The 19,734-nt window shown below is 43.8% G+C and overlaps 1 protein-coding gene across 2 annotated transcripts in view; it reads left to right on the top strand.

The window, feature by feature from the left end:
• Nucleotides 1-19,734, top strand: part of LOC144493749 (putative E3 ubiquitin-protein ligase RNF144A-A) — an 86,744-nt gene that overhangs the window by 19,802 nt on the left and 47,208 nt on the right. Inside the window, exon 2 of one of the 2 annotated variants that reach the window (XM_078213190.1) lies at nucleotides 3,979-4,110. The exons of the other annotated variant lie outside the window; for it this stretch is intronic. The gene's annotated coding sequence lies outside the window, so the exon portion shown is untranslated. The remainder of the gene's footprint in view (nucleotides 1-3,978; nucleotides 4,111-19,734) is intronic. 2 annotated transcript variants of the gene reach the window in all.

Below are 19,734 nucleotides of genomic sequence, written 5' to 3'. Positions count from 1 at the left end.
TGAACATAGGCTGTCTTTCAGGGGAAGAGCTGACAGGTGTTGATTTAACCTGAGGATCGCCACACCTCGTGGTAGGGGCAAAGTTGGGAAGGCAGGCATCTATGAATAACCAAAGCCGGTATGGGAATTGAACCCGCGCCGTTGGCATCACTCTGCATCACTAACCAGCTGTTCAGCCAACTGAACTACCATCACTGAATACCACACCATTGACACCCTGCGGATTACCATTGAGCAGAAACTCAACTGGATCAGCCATATAAATGCTGTGGCTACAATGGTAGGTCAGAGGCTAAGAACCCTGATGTGAGTAATTCGCCTCCTGATTCCCCAGAGCCTGTTCAACAACCACAAGGCACAAGTCAGGAGTGTGATGCAATATTTTCTACTTGCTTGGATGAACGTAGCTCCAGCAACACTCAAGACGCTTCACACCATTCAGGACAAAACAGCCGGCTTGATTGACACCCCATCCACGAACATTCACTCCCTCCACCACTGACGCACAATGGCAGCAGTGTATACTGTCTATAAGATGCATTGCAACAACTAACCAAGACTCTTTAGACAGCACCTTCCAAACCCAGAACTGCTACCATCTAGAAGCTTATGGTTATGGTATGTACAGTTGCAGCATGACCTCCTGGCTCCGAAACTCAATCCCTCTGCCAATAAAAGCTAACACTCCGTACGCCTTCTTAACAACCCTATCAACCCGGGTGCCAACTTTCAGGGATCTATGCATATGGACACCCAGATCCCTCTGTTCATCCACACTACCAAGTATCTTACCATTAGCCCAGTACTCTGTAATCCTGTTACTCCTTCCAAAGTGAATCACCTCACACTTTTCCGCATTAAACTCCATTTGCCACCTCTCAGCCCAGCTCTGCAGCCTATCTATGTCCCTCTGTAACCTGCCACTTCCCTCCGCACTGTCTACAACTCCCCCTTACCACCGACCTCCGACATGGAGCGATATGGTTAAAGCTTATGGTATTTGCTACCAAATAAACCTGTTGGACTTTAACCTGGTGTTGTGAGACTTCTTACTGTACCATCTAGAAGGACAAGGGCAGACACATGGGAACACCACCACCCGGAGGTTCCCCTCCAAGCCACTCACCATCCTGACTTGGAGATATATCATCATTAATTCACTGTTGCTGGGTCAAAATCCTGGAACGCCCTCCCTAACAGCAGTGTGGGTGTATCTACATCACATAGACTGCAATGATTCAAGAAGGCAGTTCACCACCACCTTTTCGAGGGCAATGTTAGCTTAGCCAGTGACCACCAGAGCCCACGAATGAATTAAAAAAAAGCTTAGATGAATTATTCAAAGAAAAGGAAATAAAGAGATATTGGAACCGGACTGGCACATCAGATTAAGACTACTTGTGTGGAGGATAAATACATGAACTTTTTGGGCTGATTGGCTTATTTCTACGTTGTAATTACTATGTTTCAACTCAGCTGAAATCTTCCCAAATCCTAAAATAGGGGGGCGATTTTCCCAGCAGCACAGCAGGCCGGGAGACTCGAGCAGAAGCTCCCCACTGAGTGCCAGAAATCGGCGCAGAGTTGCATAATTTATTCAAATGAGGACTTGCATGTTATTAGCAGGCCTGGCACTGAAGTCTCCGGGCCCACTGGCTTCTCCTCCTCTCTACCCCCCCCCCCCCCCCCCCCCCCCCGCCCCCCTCCATCCCCCCGCCCAGTCATGAGTATTTCACTCCAGTGGGATTTATAACAGCTCCCCACTAGCAGGGAGCTGGTGACCCGACCCTGCTGAAGTGAAGGGGTAGGCTCCCTAGGAGGTCGGTGGTAAGGGGGAGTTGTAGACAGTGCGGAGGGAAGTGGCAGGTTACAGAGGGACATAGATAGGCTGCAGAGCTGGGCTGAGAGGTGGCAAATGGAGTTTAATGCGGAAAAGTGTGAGGTGATTCACTTTGGAAGGAGTAACAGGATTACAGAGTACTGGGCTAATGGTAAGATACTTGGTAGTGTGGATGAACAGAGGGATCTGGGTGTCCATGTGCATAGATCCCTGAAAGTTGGCACCTGGGTTGATAGGGTTGTTAAGAAGGCGTACGGAGTGTTAGCTTTTATTGGCAGAGGGATTGAGTTTCGGAGCCAGGAGGTCATGCTGCAACTGTACAAAACTCTGGTGCGGCCGCATTTGGTAGTTGATATTGGAATAGTGTAGATTAGAGGGGCTTTAGATTGGTTCCACTGGTCGGCGCAACATCGAGGGCCGAAGGGCTTGTACTGCGCTGTAATGTTCTATGTTCTAGGTGCACCCTCAGCATTGTCAGCTTGGCAGTGCCAGCCTGGCCCCCAGCACTGCTCAAGGAGCAAAGTGGCAATGTCCAGGGGGCACTTTGGCATTGCCCACCAGGCATCTGGCAGTGCCAAGGAGGTGGGGCCTATAGGTGGTTGGTCCTCTGGTGGGGGAGAGGTCCTGCTGCCACTTTGCATTCGGCAGTGACAGAGGGAGGGAGGCCAGTGACTGGGGCTATCCATCGGGGTTGAGGGGTGGGTGGGGATCGGCCTGCCATGGTGGAGGGGAGTGTCGGGGCTTGCCTGGATAAGTCCAGGGGAACACAGTAAGAGTTTTAACAACACCAGGTTAAAGTCCAACAGGTTTATTTGGTAGCAAATACCATTAGCTTTCGGAGCGCTGTTCCTTCGTCAGATGGAGTGGAAATGTGCTCTCAAACAGGGCACAGAGACACAAAAATCAAGTTACAGAATACTGATTAGAATGCGAATCCCTACAGCCAACCAGATCTTAAAGATACAGGCAATGTGGGTGGAGGGAGCATTAAGCACAGGTTAAAGAGATGTGTATTGTCTCCAGACAGGACAGCCTGCAAGTCCAGGAGGCAAGCTGTGGGGGTTACTGATAATGTGACATAAATCCAACATCCCGGTTTAGGCCGTCCTCATGTGTGCGGAACTTGGCTATCAGTCCAGGGGGACAGCAATCGGGGGAGTTGGGGAATTGGAGGGGCAGCGATGGTGGGTTGCTGTGCTGGCCAGCCATCAAGCTGGCCAGCGATTGGGAGGCCGGTAGTGCGGGGCTACGACGCATGCGCTGACCTCGGCTATGACAGATTGGCGCATGTGCAGTTGCCCACTCAGCTCTATCCCAGTGGGAATAGGCCCCATCTCTGGATTTTTAATGAGATTCACGGTAGGGTTCTCTGTGATGCACAGAGTGTGGGAGATTCATTTTGAAAGTCCCGCTGAAAAAAACCAGTGAGATTAACTCCAGTTTTACACACATTTGACACTTGGAATGTTTTTGGGAGAATCCCACCCATGATGTTGTTATTTGTTAATTACCCACAGCTATAATCCATATTTTGAACTATGTTTGCACATCTGATTGGCTTAAGGAGCATTTAATAAATAATTTGTGGAACAATTGAAAATGTTTTGCAATAATGTGGCAACATAAAATAAATTCTTCTATCACAGAAACTCCTTCCAGCATACCCATTGTTCAACTTTAACCAGGTGGAGTAATGGACCCATTGAGCAAATTGCTAACAACCAAAATTTATACTATGCTGATTAATTCCTTCATAAAAATTTGGATATGTATTTGGTTAAATACAGGATTAAAGAACAGAGAGGTGATCAGACACTGCAATGATGGAATATTTTTGGTAAACAATAATTCATGTACGACTGATACTGCCTGGCAATTTCATTCAAAGATATCCATCCGTAGGAAGTAATGGTCAGGGTTAAAGAATGAAGATTGATAACTTGATTTACTGGTAGTTTGTTTGATTATATTTGGGAGAAATTTTGCAATACCTGTTTATCCTTAAAGAAAATTGAGTAAATGCGTTACAATCCAAAATAGTGGTGATAGTACACAAGGTTATGAAAGGAATGGGTTTAATGGGATACATGGCCCTTTCTTCCCTAAGATGTTTTCTTATATACATATTTCTCATGCAGCAGTGGTGGAACAGTTCCTTTGAATAATTAAACAGTGCATCAAAAGCTGTGTGAAATGGATCAGCGTACGGGCCTCGTGTTGTGCACCTCTGCCATATATTGGAAGGAAGTTATTCAGTAGTGGAATAAGAGGTAATGCTTCTCTTGAAAGTATTTTTTTACTTTGACTGTGAATAGCACCTCTTTTCATTCAACACAAACCACTTCAGATCCTAAGCCAGTTTAGAGTGTGACTGTTTGGTAACTTGGTTAAGTTTAAATCCTCTGCACTCCTTTTGTACTTTGCAGCTTTCAAAATGTAAACATGTTTTGATCGCATGGCATCTGTAGAACTGAAATTATGTTAAATTTTAATAAAAGTTGACAGAATCTATATGGAGACTTTTTAATCCCAATTTTCAGAGTGAAAAAATATAAATATTCCTTTATTTTTCATTTTGTTGCAAACAATGTCTTTTGTTTTCTGCAAAAGACTACATTGCATAAAACTGTTCTAAAGTTGATGGCTTCACTTCTGTTGTATGTTTCTGGTTCAACATTCTACAAACAGATTCTGGTTACAGTAGATCAGAAAGATGAAATTATGCTCAAAGGCTCTTGGGACTCTTTAAGGGTTCGGTAATCTGATCCTTATATTACATTCAAAGTTGGTTTGTGTAGAGAAGCAGCCCTTAGCTGAACAGCTGGCAAAAAAAAAGGATAACTGGGGAAGAGAAATCCTACTTGAAGAAGGAATGATTTAATCTGCTTTAATCTGAGCACATGCCGGACTTGAGATTCTGCACTGATAAATAGAAATGAAAAGATGTAAAGGAAAATAATATGTATTTACTTATTAACTAAATAAATCCATATCCACATTAGAAAGTGCTTTATAGCCAACAAATTATTTCTGAAGAATAGTCGCTATTGTGCAGACGTTGTGCTCCTTGTGATCCTTTCTTGATAACTGACTGATGCAAAGTCTGTTTTTTGCATTATATTTCCCAAGGGCAATTTAATAAGTCGGTGCACATCTTCATCTTAATTAGAGTGCAGTAGGGAAACTCAATTCATTACAACTAGTAGCAAGCTTAGAAATGAAATTAGAGCTGCTGTATCCAACCAGTTTTTTGTTGTTCAGATTTGCATGCATTAGATATCCTCAAATCAACATATTGTTTTGGAATAAAAAAAACTACCTGATGAGCACTTTCCTCTTGTAAAATGCATGCATTACATAAAGTTAAATGTAAACCTAGTTCAATATATTACAAAATTCAATACTCTAAAATGATGTGCAATAACATACTCGTACTGCTAATCTTCAGTAGTAGGCCAAGATTTGATTAAAAATGAAACGATAATTGGAAGAAAGCAGAAAATGCTGGAACTATCTGCAAAACCCGTCAGCATCTGTAATGTTTTGCATGGGGACCAGTGATGCGATTATATTATAATGTCACATTTTTTCAGAGATCAATACTATTAGGCTACCTAATGAAATGTCTATTGCAAATCAATGCTGGTGGCAAAGTGCAATGTTATCATCACTGTAACTGTTAAAATGAGTTTATGGAGGGAACTCTATATTCTGTTCCTATCTTACTTTGTGTACTTCCCCTTAAATGCATTGATGCTCTCTCCTCAACTATTTCATGTGGGAGCAAGTTCCACATTTTCAACACTCTTTGGGTAAACAAGTTTTCTTGAATTCTTTATTAAGTGTATTAGTGATCATCCTAAATTTATGACTTATAGTTTTAGACTCCCCACAAGTGGAAACATCTTCTCTGTGTCTGCACTATTAAACCGCGTCATAAATTTCAATGCATGTATTAGGTTACCCCTGCAATCCTTTCTTTTCTAGGGGGAAGAGTTCCAACTAATTTTCTTCCCTTATGGTCATAATCTCTGAGTTCTGGTATTATAAATCTTTTATGTGTTGCACTAGCATCTATATAACTATCTAATTCTTTCTATCCTTATATATTAGCTAATGCAGTAGTGGGGGGCTGTGCACCACCAGCACCTCTGTGCCAAAGGATGCAAAATGACTATCTTGTTAGGAAGTACGTATCAGTATGTGAAAGACCTGGTGTTAGTTGTGATATACTCCACTGCTGAATAGACTGTGGAAACCCAAGGCTGTGTCCACTTAGGTTGTGTGATAGAAGGATGTTAATAACTGTGTGGGATCCCCCAATTAGAGTCAGCAGCTTCAGTAAGCCAGTGAGTTAAATTGGGATGGGATTACTGTTTTAAAAGAATTGAGAAATATTGGAAGTAATGGCCGATGTGATTTTGAATATCACTATATTTTACTGCCAATTAGATGAGAATGTGGCCCTCTTCTCTTGGTGGTTAGCTAGTAATTGCTGACTTTGCCACACGACAGCTGAAGAAAGTTTTGGGGGAAAAAATGATTTTGAGGTATTAAACTTTTAACTCCATATAGTTATATGCACACTGTACATAGTTGTTGCCTGTCACCTTCCCCCTGCCATCCACACTATTGACACTTATCAAGGTAACTTGGACAGATGCTTGACTTTAAAAGGACTGGAATATATTAGATAGTTGGCTGATGGAGAGTTCCAGTGGTTTGGTCAATTGTGCCCAAAGAACCATTCCGAGAATGAACAACTTTGGAGCTTAGATGTACTGGCTGACATTGAGGTAGTTCTGTTTCCTGAAAATTAGATACAGGTAATATTTTTTTTAAAATCAAGCCTGCATGATCACAGATCTCTTCAAAAGAGCAACTATTCTGCTGTTATTTCAACTGTTACTCATACGCTGCTATTTAGGATTAACTTAAAAATACAGCCAAAAATTGTTTAAAATGCAACTATCTGTATTTGCAGATAATTAGGTTCTGCCTTCACATCAGTAAGACTTCATAATTCTTTTTGTAATCCATTTATTATCATAGCAAGGAAGGTCAAAAGCCAGCAGGTGAAAAAAAATTGAATTAAAATAGTGTTAAATTTGCACTGTTTTTTACATATGCGGAACACTGTTATACAACTGAAATTCCAGATTAATAGTTTATTGAAATCAAATAAATTCCTTGCTCCTGGTGCCTCCATAAGCCTTATAATCTCTTTGCAGCCCAGATGATTTAGCATAAATCTGGCAAAGTCTTTGAATGGTGCCACGGTAATCGGTGTAGAGCATGGTTTCCATACAAGTGGTCATGGGATCGAGCACCTACTGCCCTTGTGTTAAAAGGAAAGGCAGTCTTCAGCTGTCATATTGATGCTGTACTTGTCTATGCAAGTTTTATAAGTAACCTGTTCCCTGGCTAATAATAGAAAGAGAGGGAGGTGCGAGCAAATAGATACAAAGTTCAGATTCCAGTTAAAGTCCTTTCTCATTTTTTTTGTTGGATGTGCCCTGTTCATTTCAATGCTTGATACATTTATTTTTTTACACGAATTAATGGTATCTGAAAGGGGAAAACTTTTGAGCAGCCTGAAGTGTAACTTCTAGGTTGCTGCACTGTCGTGCATGTGTGCAAGCTGGAGACAACATCGGTGCCAGTTACCACACTAAGCTGCAGCACAATTGCAGTTGTAATACGCTGCATGGGAACCTTCCAGGCCTGATTGCAGCCGAATTACCTAATTATTAGTCCAATTTTCTGAGGTAAACTCATTCTAAACCTACTACTGCCATTGGGTGAATGCATCTCAATCTGGCGTGGGCCACATCTGACACTGCAGTCAAAAGAAACAAAACACCAGAAGGAAGGAGTCCTGCTTTGCTTCAGAAACATTTTTAGCCTTGGCGCCTGTGTTACATTCTACAATTGGTGCGGAGTGGAAATGGCTTCAAACTGATGCAGTGCTGAATTTACCAATTAGTTTCAACTTCCTATGTTGCCATACAAGTTCTATTGTAACCTTTTTGGAACATCGTTGCTTAATGTTGCCATTGTAACATCAGATGCTTTGTCAGTTTCAGTTGATCACAGTTAATTGATGCATTGCTCTGCAATCAATTTGATCATTTCAGATGCATGTTGTAAGCAAGTTTGTGATGCTTTGAATTAAGTCATCTGCTATCTATTACATCTGTAAAATAGGTGGATAGTATGAAGTAATAAGCAGTCATGTGTGAAACTGCAGATTTCGCTCAATATGTACTGATTTTCACAGAAACCTGAATAATGCTGTGATAGGTTAAAGGTAGCTCCTGTCTGTCACAGCTATGAGTTTAAATTAAGCTAATTTGGTTTGGATAGATTTATAAAAATCTTGAAAAATGTTTGGGTGATTCGCTGAGCTTATCCAGTCAACGTGTGACTATCCTGTGTCAAGCTAATCAGCTTCTGAAGTGAAACTCGAGACCATTTCATTATTCAAAGTAGATTAGTTTAACTGGTAGAACTCACTCAATATTAAGTATAATTTGGCACCCTACTTCTAGAGGGAAATTGAAAAGAATTAATTGAGTGCTTAAAGAGATATTTAAACCACATAGTTAAAAAGAAAGTGGAGATATTGGGGAAAGGGAGAATTGATAATGAAAATATTCATGTGCAGAGTTTGGAGTGGGCCTGATAAATAAAACATAGTCTTGTTCCAATTATTATGTCGAGATGTTGGAAAAAAAATCAAAATCAAACTCAGATCTTGAGCTTAAGCTGTAGAAATTGTGTCAAATAGGACCCATTTTGCCAGAACCTTCACAGCACCTAACTGTTCAAAATTGCAGGCAGAAGCGTATTAGCCTCTATATTGGGCAAAAACAAGCAAAATATGTCATTTGTCCATGTCTGAAGTAGACATGAAACCATTTTGTTTATGCAAATAAGTTATTTAGTGCCTGCTTCAGGAAGATTTTGGTGACATGGGAAATAGTTATTTTCAGAGTTTTTGAACAGGATTCTTTCAGGTATGGGGAGCCAACAGGAATCACACCTGCCAGCCAGAGAATGGCGCAAAAAACACACCAGTTTCATGGGAAATACCTGGTGGAATCAAATATACTTTAGACTCTTAAGTGGCCACTGTCATGCCTTTTCATGATTGACGACCCCGGTGGTGAAGGTCCCACCCACCAAAAGCTGCCACAGCTCCTCATACCATCAGCAGGAGTGGCGGCAGCTGACAGCAATGTACCTACCAATGATTGTGTGACCCCAGACCAAAGGTGAATGGAGATGGGATGTGATTTACAGGGTGGAGTTCACAGGAGAGTGGGGAATGGCAGGTGTATCAGAGGCAGGGCAGTGGGGTAGCTTTCAGAGGCTATTCCCTGCCTGAAACAAAAACAGAAAATGGAGAAAAATCACAGCAGGTCTGGCAGCATCTTTGGAGAGAGAATAGAGCCAACGTTTTGAGTCTGGATGACTCTTTGTCAGAGTGAAGAGCAAAGAAAATCAGGAGAGACTTATACTATGTGGGGGTGGGGGGGGGGCGCAGTAATAGGACAAATGCAATGTAAATGATAATGAAGAAGGCTGAGAAAGGTGCTAAAAGTGTCCATTAAGTGATCAGAATGTGTGAATGGCAGAACGGAGGTACAGACTGTTAAGGGACTGCCTGAGGATTGTGGCAGATACCCTGAAGGATGGGGAGGGCAAGATGGAGAGCAGGAATGGAGAAGTGGAAAAATAGAAGTGAGAATGAACTTCCCTGTCTGATACTGGGTCCCTCACTCAGATACTGAATGCCTGATAGGGTTTGATGAAGGACCTCCCCCATCATAAGTCATTTATAAACCAAAATTTTGAATTGTGGTCCAGAGCTTTAGTCCTCTGTACAGATTTTTCAATAAATCTATCATTTCCATCTATGTCACCATTAAAAGCTTCAACATTTTGAATTCTAATCGTTTTGCCTCCATGTCCACAACATTAAGTTAAAAAGACATAAACTGCAGCGTATCCGGTATATTGTCTTAAACAATCCATTGCCAGATCCGACCGCATCAAGTTCACTTAATCCACACATCTGTCTGCAACAAGAACCTGCTAGTCTAGGATCATCCCGGATGGCCAAAATAACAGCAGGTTTCTTTTGTCTATTAACTTTAAATCACTTTCTTCTACAATTCCACCTTCATCTCTAACAAGAAGTGTCAGGAGCTCATAGAGTTTGCAGTCTCTGAGTTAGAGACTGTGGCTGGGATTTTCTAGCCCTGCCTTGACAGGATCTGCCGTGGCGGATGCGGTCGGTCAGCCAAAAGTCCGTTGACTTTTGGCAGAACTGGACGATCCCAGCAGTAGGCGGGGCTGGAAAATCCCGTCCAGTTTATTTAGCTGTTTCCTGTTTTCCTTGTTTTCCCCCGGCGATTAAGCCACTTCTCGGATCCATGCCAAACACTCCCATAAAACCCTGTTTGAATTCCTTCAGTCAGCCCTTTTGATGGAGAATGGTTAGGGGAATGGAGATGTTTTGCAATATGGCTTCTGGGACAAATATAGTACTGTGGCCAGGATTTTCCCAGATATTGGCAAAGACTGATGTCGAGCCAGAAAAAAAACTTTGTGACTGGTCCCATGATGTTTCATTGGCAGGGCGGCCTCTGATTCACCCACCATCGACAACTTAGACATTTGGGGATCCAAGATGCAATTTTTAAAGGCTGCCCCAGTGCACAGCAAGCAAACCAGTTCACCCTGGCACCCTCCGGGCATTTGCCTGGCATGCCTGGATGCTTTTTTTTGATGGTGAAGGCATATGATATGATTCCGACATGTGGGCCTGATAATGACATGTAAATATATTCAAATGAAGTTCCTGACATTCAACACATTCAACATCGGAAAACGCACCCTGTCACTGCCGGGGGGGGGGGGGGGGGGGGGGGTGGGAGGGGTGGAGGAGGGCAATTGCATCGTGCTTTTACACGGAAATAAAATATGACTTTGCACTTCTCGAGATATTTTTCACTCCAGTCACTAAACCCGCCGTGAATGGAGGAGAAAAATCCCAGCCTGTACATTACATTGCATTCCACCGTTAACATAGAAACTAGAAACAGGAGTAGGCCATTTGGCCCTTCGAGCCTGCTCCGCCATTCATTTTGATCATGGCTGATCATCAAATTCAATATCCTGATCCCCCCTTCGCCCCCCCCATCCTTTGATCCCTTTAGCACCAAGAGCTATATCTAACATCTTGAAATCAGACAACATTTTGGTCTCAATTACATTCTGTGATAGTGAGTTCCACACGTTCGTGAAGAAATGTCTCCTCATCTCAGTTCTAAAAGGTTTACCTCTTATCCTCAAACTATGACCCTCAGTTCTGGACTCTCCCACCATTGGAACATTGGGGCGATTCTCCAAAAAGTGTTGAATTGGCAGGAAAGCTGTTCTAAATCCCAACTGTTAGTTCAGCTTCTCACCTGATCGCCACACTCTGTGCACTGCAGAGGTCCCAGTCGTGAATCTCTGGGGAGTGGGGCCTATTGCGCCGGAGACTGACAGTTCTGGAACTCTGCGCATGCGCAGTGGCTCCGATCTGTCAGTCTTCCTGTTTGCTGGCCAGCCCAGGACCCCTGCAGTGCTGCCCCTCCGGCCCGGAGCGCCCCAGTGCCCAGGCCTCACCCCCCCAGCAGTGGCGAACCGACACCCCCCCTCACCCCGTGAGACCACCCCCCCCCCTTCAGCCCAGCCCGCCCCAATCGCTGCCCTCCTCCATCCCAGACCGATCACGTCTGCAGAGTGGCAGTGGGAGGCCCCGCCCACAATAGGCCCCACCCCTTGGCACTGCCCAATGCCTGATGGGGAGTGCCAAGGTGCCCCTGGGCATGGGCACTTTGCCCCTTGGGCGGTGACAGGGGGCACATGCTGGCACTGCCAGGGTGCCCATGCCCAGGGGGCACCACACCCCCCGCCTCCCGACCCCCTGGGTGGCCCTGATTGCCCCCCCCCCTTCATTCTGGCGGGGTCTCCCGCTAGTTCCCCAAAGGGAGCCATCCTGAACCCTGCCGGAATGAAGTATCCTGGTGGGGTAGGAGATTTAATTGGGACCTTTCAGGTCCCGATAATTAACTAACATACATATTTAAAACAGATTAAAAACAGATTCAAATTACCTGCCTTCTCGCCGGTTTCCAGCGTGGTCTGACCGGCGACTGTTTGCCGGCTCTGGGAGATACGCATGCGTTCTCGGCACATGCGCAAATCCCTGTTCAAGGCCGCAGACGCACGTCTCCCACCGAAACCTGACAGAAAGGTTGCAGGTCGCAATGGGATAACCGCGGCCATTCTTTCTGAATCTACCCTGAATAACCATGTTAGAATTTTATAAGTTTCTATGAGATTCTCTCTCACTCTTCTAAACTCCAGTGAATATAATCCTAACTGACTTGGTCTCTCCTCATATGACAGGCCTGCCATGCTAGGAATCAGCCTGGTAAACCTTTGCTGTACTCCCTCTATAGCAAGGGCATCCTTCCTCAGATAAGGACACCAAAACTGCACTCAGTACTCCAGGTGTGGCCTCACCAATGCCCTATACAATTGCAGCAAAACATCCCTATCCTTATACTCCAATTCTCTCGCTATGAAGGCCAACATATAATTTGCCTTTACTGCCTGCTGTACCTGCACGTTTATTTTCAGTGACTGATGCGCATCAAGGTCTTGCTGAGTATCCATCTCTCCCAATTTACACCCATTCAAGTAACAATCTGCAGACCACTGTTAACTTACATTATTTGTGAAAGGTATTCTTAATGGAAATCAAGGTAGAAATTGTTTATCGGAATATAGCCTGTTTAATACTTACTGTATCCAACATCCAACTACAATATAGTGGGAACACACTTGAAATGAACTCAGTATGATTAATAATGCACTAACTTCAGGGCTGCGAGGTGACTTCCAGCATTATTCTGCAGCTTTTATTGGGTTATCACTAATTCATAACTTTGTGCTTTCATGTGATTTTTAAAAAAAATGCTTTTCATTTTTCTGTCCTCTTCACCTGAATACAATGACTCAATTGGGATAAAATTCCATGAGCATGTTCATAGAATCATAGAATCCTTACAGCCGGGGTGGGGTGGAGGAGGGCAATTGCATCATGCTTTTACATCGATGTAAAATACGACTTTGCACTTCTCGAGATATTTTTCACTCCAGTCACAAAACCCGCCGTGAATGGAGGATAAAAATCCCAGCCTGTACATTACATTGCATTCCACCATTAACATAGAAACTAGAAACTGGCCCATCGTGCCCCGGCTCAGATACATTACTGAACTGCATGGGAACCTTTTCAGAATGCAGTTTTATTCTGCGGTTTGCTGATACCAGAACTGGATGGTTTCCTTTTCCTATGTATCTTATATTGCAGATATGTTTCTATATTTTATTTTGTTCCATTTTCCAGAGTTTGCACATTTCTAAGGTTTACGTTTATGTTAGCATTAATATTTAAGAAAATTAGTTTTGTGAACCTCCATAGACTCATGTATCTTAAAGCAAAGTTGAGTCATTTATCCTATTACCCACAAAAGGAAGAGAGATATTCTTTGAATTCTGTATTGAATCACCTCCAAGCTGTAGTGCAGCTGTGTCCTTTCCCTTTCCCATCCTGAATGCTGAATCAGTGAGTGATGGGAGTGGGTGCTCCACTTAAATTCCTTGCACGGTCAGCTTTCTGAACTCCAGGCGATTTCCAGTAATTGGCTGTTCAACTGCTTTAGCCTATGAGCTGCTATGGAGCAGATCTCCATGTCAATACTCTCAGATACAGAAAAGGCTGCGTGAGTGGAGGAGAAAGCAGAGAAAAAGAATTTGAGGGGGTGGGGGAGGAAAAGATCAAGGAATGGTGGATTTCCTAGTCATCTTTAGGTGCATCTAAATTTACCTGAAGTTGTATGATGAGCAACACAAGCAGAAAATGCTGAAAAATCCCAACAGGTCTGACAGCTTCTGTGGAGAGAGAGCTGAACCTACGGGTGTGATCTTACCGGTCATTCATGCTCCTGCTGCGGCGAGGTCGGAGAATTTAGCACCCAGCCAAATCTCCATTCACCGCACCGGGATTGGAAAATCCCGCAGGCGTGAACAACCGTAACATTACAGCCAAAGTTTGGAGTCTGGATGACTCTTTGTCAGAGCTCTAATTTGTGTTTATATTTTATGATGAGCACTTGTATTAATGTCAAGGTGACTGTCATGGTGCCTCTCTTCTATGTGAGGAAGTTGACAGCGGCATTTTAGAGGTGTGTTACTGAACCAAACTTGGTATTGCGACTAAATTGAAGAGAGCTCAAAAAAACAGTTGAGGCTTCAATAAATCTCATTAGTAATCCACCTTCTTTGCACTCGGAGCCTTTGTTTCATTAAACCAAACGCATTACACTGTTCCTGTTAATAAAATTTCTACAATTTGATATTAAATAATCCTTTAATTTCCTGGTTATAATGATGTCTTCAGTCCTTTACATGCTAAAATATTTGAGTGGGCTGCAGCGTTGCATTTAAGTCCTTGTTAAAATGTCAACATTTGGATGCAGAACCTGTTAAGCATGTTAAGTGCTGTGCCAGGCTTTTACAATGTTAAAAATCCTGTCACTTGACATTAACAGATATAAAAATAGTTGCATTGTGCCATGGTGATTTGACTCAGCAATGTACGTCATACATTAGTCACACAGGTGGCTCAGCCACAACTTGTTGAGGATGATTATTTAGATTGCAAAAAAAAAGCTCAAGGATAATGAGCCTATGTCCTGGCATGAAGGATCAGCTGATCATAGCAGACAACAGCAGAAGTGGAGAGAAAATTAAAATGCATGTATGTCCCCACTTGCCCCTCACTACAGAGAATATGAAGCAGTGTTTTCTCCTCCTCATTGAAAAAGGTTGCTGACCTTGACTCTCCACTCTCACAGCCCCCACCTGGAAGTGTTGCCTAGCCTGTCAGCCAAGATTCCTAGCTGACTAGTATCCCTCTTGATTTTTTTTTAATGCTATTATGCCATTAGACAGCTAGCCTCCTCTCCCTCATCACAGATGACTGTCTTCAGCCAACTGATTCACTCCATGTGATGTCAAGAAATGGCTGAAGGCACTGGACACTGCAGAGGCTGTGGGCCCTGACAACATTCCAGCAACAATACTGAAGACTTGTGCTCCAGAACTTGCTGCGCCCCTAGTCAAGTTGTTCCAGCACAGCTACAACACTGACATCTATCCGGCATTGTGGAAAATTGCTTAGGTATGTCCTGTGCACAAGAAACAGGACAAATCCAACCCGGCTAATTACCTATCCCATCAGTTTATTCTCGATCATCGGTGAAGTGATGGAAGGGGTCATCAGCAGCACTATCAAGCGGCACTTGCTTAGCAAAAACCTGCTCATTGACCTGTTCAGTTTTGGTTCCACCAGGGTTCACTCAGCTCCTCACCTAATTGCAGCCTTGGTTCAAACATAGACAAAAGTGCTGAATTTCAGAGGTGAGTTGAGAGTGACTGCCCTTGACATCAGTCATTTGACCTGAGTGTTGAATCAAGGAGCCCTAGCAAAACTGGGGACAATGGGAACTAGCACAAAGGAAGATCGTTGCAATTTCAGAACTGCTCCTCAATCTTCCCAGCCAGTGATATGATTCTGAGTGATTGCTTGTCTCTGAAACTGCATCGAACTTGGTATTTTTGGCAGTGCTTTGCTTTGTAGTTAATCTCTCTAGTAATTTGCAGTTTTGAAGATTGCTGATTTAATTGCTAAGCTGAATACGTTACCAATTAACGCAGTAATTTGCAGCACTACAGATGACTATTGAGGTTAACTATAAAGCAAAGCACAGCCAAAGGTACTGAGATTCAAACAGCAAGCAACTTCCAACATAAGCACAAACTTGTTAACGTAGGACCCTGGCTTCACATATCACAGGCAACTTCATCATGGTGTAGACTCAACTAAGGTAAAACAATTTTTGCCACTTTTAGAAGGAGAGAAATCATGTAGCTCCAAAGTTGTTAACCAATCTCCATAATTAGGGTAGAAAGTATTTTATTTTACTAGCAAAGGACAACTACAATTAGAATTACCGAATACTAGATAACCCAGGATGTTCTTAAAACGCCACGATTCTCATAGAATTTGCACCTACCTAAGCCATGGGATTTAATCATTGCAGCATTCTGTGCCAAACATTGGAGTAAAGAGACCTCGGACTGAACTTTCACTGTCGTGTGGAGGCAGGACCAGGAGCAAATTTAGAGAATCTCACAGCAGGGATCCTCCTCAACAGCATCCTGCTTCCGAGCAAACTTCCAGGATCCGATTGGCACCAGCTATTCATCTGGCAATGGAGCATATTGGTGACACCTCCCATGACCTTCCCAGTAGTGCATAGGCCCCTAGCTGAGGCCAAAGCCCAGCCGTCACCTGGAGGCGGCCTCCCATGGCAGGCCAGAGGGGTAACAAGATCATCCTTATCCCTCCCGCCACAATGATAATCTGATAGCTGTGGCCATATGTATTTTTTACAATTTTATGAGGACCCCCCATTCTGAGATGCTCTCGTATTCTCCTACTTACATCAACTGAATCAATCTCTCCTGGTGGGATTGCCAGCCAGACATCGCTGCACCAGGTTTCCTGGTCATCCACCATCCATCATTGGACTTTAAAAGTTGACTGCCACCAGGAAGATCATGGCCACTTCCAGATTCCTGACCCAGAATCAAACCCAATCTCTGGATCCCAGTCATCTTGGTAAAATCCCGTCCCTTGAATTACTGGGTCAGCAGACAGGATCAAATTGCACATTCCAGACAAACTATTGGCTGTGTTTTATCCTCCAAGGGGACAAATCGGAAATCTGATCCAACTTGGGTTGCAATTAGATACAACTGATATATTTGCTGACAACATCCCTACTTGCTGAGATTTCTTACCTCCTAAAGCCTTTGCATCCCCAACCTTCATTTTGAGATATTTTGCTCCTTCTTGTTTCCTTCTTTTAAGATTGCTTTCTGGCTTTCCTTTGCACTCCATTTTGTGAACATCCTATTAGATTTCTTCCCATTGAAATGTTGTCTGGACTCCCCACCCACTCCATATGTGAAAATTCTTACTATACTTCTATTCTTCTCTCTCATTTATGAATTAGAGTATGTTTTCATACACCCCCAGTAGCTTGTAATGTAGCAAGGCTTAGGGTCAAATAAAAACCTGTGTCTTTAGCTTGCTGGATATGTTACAAGTGACAGAACAAGACTCACAGGGCCCGATTCTCCCAAAAGATTCTAAGTGCTGAATTGGCAGGAAAAATAGTGTAAGTCACGATTGTTTTTTCAGTGGGAGTTCAGTCTCGAATCTCCCACTCTGTGCAATGCAGAGGTCACAATCGTGAATATCATTAAAAGCTCGGGGGGCGGGGCCTATTCACGCCAGAGTCTGACAGTCCCGGAACTCTGCGCATGCGCAGTGACCCCGAACTGTCAGATTGCAGTTTGCTGGCCAGCCCGATCGCGGCCTGCTCAAACATTCCCGGACTAGCCCTGACCCCTCCCCCCGTCCCAGAACACCACAATCATCACACCCTCACCCCTCCCAGGAGGCAAATGTGTACCCTCCCCTGGGAGGCAGACTCCCCTGCAGGCCACCACCCCCCCCCCCCCCTCCCCCAAACGCGCTTCGAACGCTGGCCTCCAGCCCCAACCGATCCTACTTGCAAAGTGGCGGCAGGACCCCTCACCCCCACCGATCACCCCTAGGCCCTGCCCACATAGGCCCCACTCCCTGGGTATGGGCACTTTGCCCCTTGGGCAGTGCCAGCGGGCATCATCCCCTGCCGTTTGACCTCTCCGAGGAGGCCCCGATTGCCCACTCTTCACTCCACCGTGGCCTCCCGCTAGTTTCCCAAGTGGAGAGCTACCTTCAATCCCGTCTGAGTGAAATACTCCTAGCGGGGTGGGAGATGCTATCGGGCCCGGAGAATTCAATAGATTAAAAATAGATTTAGATCACTTACCTTGTCTTCTCGCCGTTTCCAGCGCGGCCCTGAATGCGCTTGCTCTCCGGCTGTGGGAGACGCGCATGCATCGGGAATGCATGAGCGAATCCCGCAAAATGGCCGACACAGATTCTCTCAACCCGACAAAAACGTGCATGTCAGGATGGGACAATCAGGACCACAATCTTTCCCCAGTACTTATGGGGCCACTCTCTAGAATGAAGTCAATAGAAAAACTGTAAATGTATCTTTTGAAGGTTGATGGTGAATGAAAGGAAATTAAATACGTATCTTTCAAAAACCAAATAAACCAAAACCAAATAAATTCATTCCTTCTTACATATAGACAAGAGTGTTTTTGCGGGGACTATTCTCACAGTGTCAGACTAAAATAGCGTTGTCCAATCCGCTCACTGCTCAGGCAAATTGGTGCTGATCATTTTTAGAGCCAGACATTACTGAATTGTGTTAAAGGTACCGCAGTTGGTCTGAATATAGGAGTTCCTTGCTAGACCACTATCTGCTTTCTGTCTCTCATTGAGCAAGGAAGAATCAACAACACTGCAGTTGGATAGGAGTCACATATCAATCGGACCGTAGCTGTATTTATCGGAACATAGTTCTGTTATCGGGTTTCTAGAGACCTGAATGCTCAAGGACCATTTGTTCAATGAAAGATGAAAAATAACCCACTGTTTATTGCCTCCTCTGTTCCTGTTTGCACTGGCACATTTAGATCTGTGGAACTGCTGTGAAAACAGGCTGACCTTCGGAAGGTCAGTGGTCTGACTGCTCTTGAAGTTTTCTTGGGGAATCTAGTATTACAGTGGATGCTAACGAAATAGTTTGATTTTGTTTAGTTGGTGATTTTGAGCTACATGAGCGACAGACAGCACTGCATGGCTGTCAGGTGAAGTGCATTTTTGGCAAGCTGGTATGTTTCAGTGACAGGCAAATGTGTTCAACCTTTATCTAAAGAGATCTGTTGAAATGTGGAGTTGAAAGGAATAGAGTGCAAACTGGCTTAAAAGGAGAGTTTACAGGAAGTTGACAAGCTAAAGGTCTGTTAGATGTCTACGCTGTTTGAAAATGCCAGACGACCGAGAAGGCAAGGGTCAAAATATAGAAGCCAATACATAGAGATTTGTTGATTCTTTTCAGTCTCCAAGCCTTGTAATTGATCAATTCTGGTAAAATAGAGACAGGTTACTTTTAAAGAAATTAGATTTATTTGAAATAAATTGGAGCAGTCAGAAACAAAACACTTCAGTTAACAGTCTCCTTTTGAGAGTCTTACTTTGCAGAACAGTTGATTTGCGAAATGCTTTTGAAACTGTTCTCCCGGCTCTGGCCGTGAACATATCGGTCTTGATGGCTGATGGTTTAAAACTTGAAAACTGTTTTTAAATGATTGCACAGTTGTTTATTAATATTGTATACATTTTGTATCATGTGGTAAATATGGTGTCCTGATTGCCACAAATTTGGCAAACATTGAAATCCTATTGGACAACACCAGACGAAAACCCCACCTGAATGGAAATTTACCTTGTCATAATGGAATATTTTCATATTAGAGCAAACAATTATTTGAAATCATAGAATCCCTACTATGCAGAAGGAGGCCACCTAGCCCCTATCCCCGTAACCCTACATATTTACCCTGTTAATCCTCCTAACCTGCACATCTTCGGACTATGGGAGGAAACCGGAGCACCCGGAGGAAACCCATGCAGGCACAGGAAGAACGTGCAAACTCCACACAGTCACCTGAGGCTGGAATTGAACCCGGGTCCCTGGTGCTGTGAGGCAACAGTGCTAACCACTGTGCCACCGTGC

The sequence above is a fragment of the Mustelus asterias genome, chromosome 5, assembly GCF_964213995.1.
Source record: "Mustelus asterias chromosome 5, sMusAst1.hap1.1, whole genome shotgun sequence".
Taxonomy (NCBI): Eukaryota; Metazoa; Chordata; class Chondrichthyes; order Carcharhiniformes; family Triakidae; genus Mustelus; species Mustelus asterias.
Note: the sequence above shows the minus strand (reverse complement) of the source record. Positions and strands in the feature narration are given on the sequence as shown.